Source organism: Myodes glareolus, chromosome X (assembly GCF_982192425.1).
Source record: "Myodes glareolus chromosome X, mMyoGla1.1, whole genome shotgun sequence".
Classification (NCBI taxonomy): Eukaryota; Metazoa; Chordata; class Mammalia; order Rodentia; family Cricetidae; genus Myodes; species Myodes glareolus.
The window spans coordinates 124,740,235-124,743,357 of NC_142053.1; positions in this window are offsets into that span (position 1 = coordinate 124,740,235).

Genomic DNA, 3,123 nt, shown 5'->3' on the forward strand with positions numbered 1-3,123 from the left:
CTAAACAGAGAAGTCTCAACTAAAGAATCTCAAATGGGCAAATTATACTTAAGGAAATGTTCAACATCCTTAGCCATCATGGAGATTCTATTCAAAATCGCTGTGAGATACCTTATTAAACCAGTCAGATGCTAAGATCAAAAACACCAATGATTGTTTATCCTGGAGAGGATGCGGACTATGGGGAACACTCTTCCATTCCTGGTGGGACTAAAAGCTTTTACTACCTCTCTGGCAATCAGTATGGCAGTTTCCCAGAAAACTGGGAATCAAGTTACCTCAGAACTCAGCAATACCACTCTTGGACATATGCTCAATTGATGCTCAATAAGACTACAAAGACAAATGTTCAACTATATTCATAGAGGCATTATTTGTAATAGCCAAAATCTGGAAACAACCTAGATGTTCCTCATTCAAATAATGGATAAAGAAAATGTGGTACATTTACCCAATGGAGTATGAATACTAGTCAGATGTAAAAACAGTGACATCTTGAAATTTACATGCAAATGTATGGAAATAGAAAAAAACAACTTGAGTGAGATAACCCAGACACAGAAAGACAAACATAGTATGTACACACTCATAAGTGGGATATTAGAGATAAACCAAAGAATAATCATCCTACAGTCCACAATCCCAGATAAGGCAGGAAACAAGGAGAATACAAACAGAGATGTACTTAGATTTCCCCCACTCAGGAAGAGGAGGTACACAAGTGTGGGGGAGAAGTGAAGGTAGAAAGGTAGTGGGAAGGGTAGAAGGGAGTGGGGAGGAAAAGTTGAGGAATCATGAAGGTAAAGTTGGGTATAGGACACAAAGGGAAATCAAGAAAAAAAATACCTTGAGAGATACTCATTGTGGGGTTAGCCAGAAAATAGTTACTAGGGAAATTCACAGGCAACCACAAGGATGACCCCAGCTAAGAATCTAAGCAATAGTGGAGAGGGTACCAAAATTGCCCTTACTCTTTAATCCAAGTGATGACTATTTTAATTGTCATCATAGAACCTTCATCCAGTAACTGATGGAAGCACATGCAGAGATCCATAGCTAAGCACTGGGCTTAACACCTGGAGTATCATCATAGAGTAGGAGGAGTGATATTATGAGCAAGGGGGGCCAAAGCCAAGTTGTGTTTGCCAATAGATACAGCTGACTTTAACGAGTGGGAATTCACTAAACCTAGATTGGAATATACAGAACCAGCATAAAACAAAATTAGTCTTTATGGGTGGTAACAGATGTGTGGGATGGACAGTTCATAGGGTCACAAGCAGTAGAAACAATATTTATCCCTAGTATATGACATGGATCTTTGGAGCCCATTTGCTGGAGGGATACCTTGTTCAGTACCTTGAGGGTTCCCTCAGATACCTTGAGGGAAGGATTTGATTCAGCCTCAAGTGCTCAAGTCATAGCACAGACCTTGTTAGCACCCCATGGGAGACCTCACCCACACTGAGGAGAGGATGGGGGAAGGGTGGTTAGAAGGTAGGAGGAATGGGGAGAGGGGAAGGAGAGAAGACTTTTGTTAATAGTATGTAAAATAAGATTGTTTTAAATATATGTGCTAGGGTGCCAAATTATAACTCTTACTACATACATTCAGTGAAAGAAAGAGTAGTAGTATTAGAAAACAGGTCAATTTAATTCCTCCCATTTTAATGAATCTTGTAGTCAACTGGAATATTATCCTGCATTCTTTTGAGACTGATTGAATTTCATTCTATTATATCACAGCTGTAACTTTTAACTACAATTTACTGTCAAATACCCAACTTTTGACCTTGATTTTCTGTGCTTGATTCTGAATCATTACCCAAAAATATGTAGTAACAAATATATGTAAATGATTCCTTAATGCTGTGGGTGTCTAGAACATGTGACTGGCAACAAATACCTTTAAATAAAACCCAGATTACAGGAAATAAAATCAATTGATCCTGATCCATGTTTCAGTGCTGAGGAGTTCTATCCAGAGAGGAGAGTGGGTTATCGCCAGGGTGGTCTGTCCCAGAAGAGAGCGCAGAACCCGCTCAACTTCTGCGGCAGGGTCTTCAGTGTTCCACGGGACTCCTCCCTGCCCGCACTGCCACTGCGCTCTTGTCTCCTGAGTCCTTGGAATACCAGCTGTTCCTGTTTCAGTGCTGAGGAGTTCAGTCCAGAGAATGCTGAGGAGTTCTATCCAGAGAGTGCTGAGGAGTTCTATCCAGAGAGTGTTGAGGAGTTTCATCCAGAGAGGAGGAAATGGGCAGGCACCAATGCAAGAATTCCTCCAACAACTTGAAAGGCAACATGACATCACCAGAATCCAGGGATCACAAAACTGGAAGAATTGAACACCCAACTACAGAAGAAATCGACTCTAAGCGTATCTTTAGGAAAATAAAAGAGGAACTTAAACAGGAGGTGAAAATCTGCTTTAAAGAAATGGAAGATCAGTATAACAAAAAGATTGAGAAAATGAGTAAAGAAATGGAAGAGAATTATAACAAAAAGTTTGAAGAAATGAGTAAATCCGTAAATGATATTCTGGGAAACCAAGAAAAAAACAATCAAACAGGTAATGGAAACAGTTCAAGATTTGAAAACTGAAATGGAGAAAAGGAAGGAAACACAAACTGAGGGCCAGCTGGCTATGGAAAATCTAGGTGAACAAATGGAGACTTCAGAAACAAGCATAACCAACAGAATACAAGAGATAGAAGAACTAATCTTAGACTCCGAAAACACCATAGAGAAAATAAACGCTCTGACCAAAGAAAAACAGCAAATCCAACAAATTCTCATCACAAAACATTCAGGAAATGTGGGACATAATAAAAAAAAACAAATCTAAGAATGAAAGGAGTAGAAGTAGAAGAAGAATTGCGGATCAAAGGTCCAGAAAATATATTCAATGAAATTATAAAAGAAAACTTCCCCAACCTAAAGAACAATAACCCTATGAAGGTTCAAGAAGCATACAGAACACTGAATAGACTGGATCAAAAAAAAGTCCCCTAGCCATAAAATAATCAAAACACACAACATTCAGATAAATGAAAGAATATTAAGAGCTACAAAGGAAAAAGATCAAGTAACTTATAAGGGTAAACCTATCAGATTTACACCAGA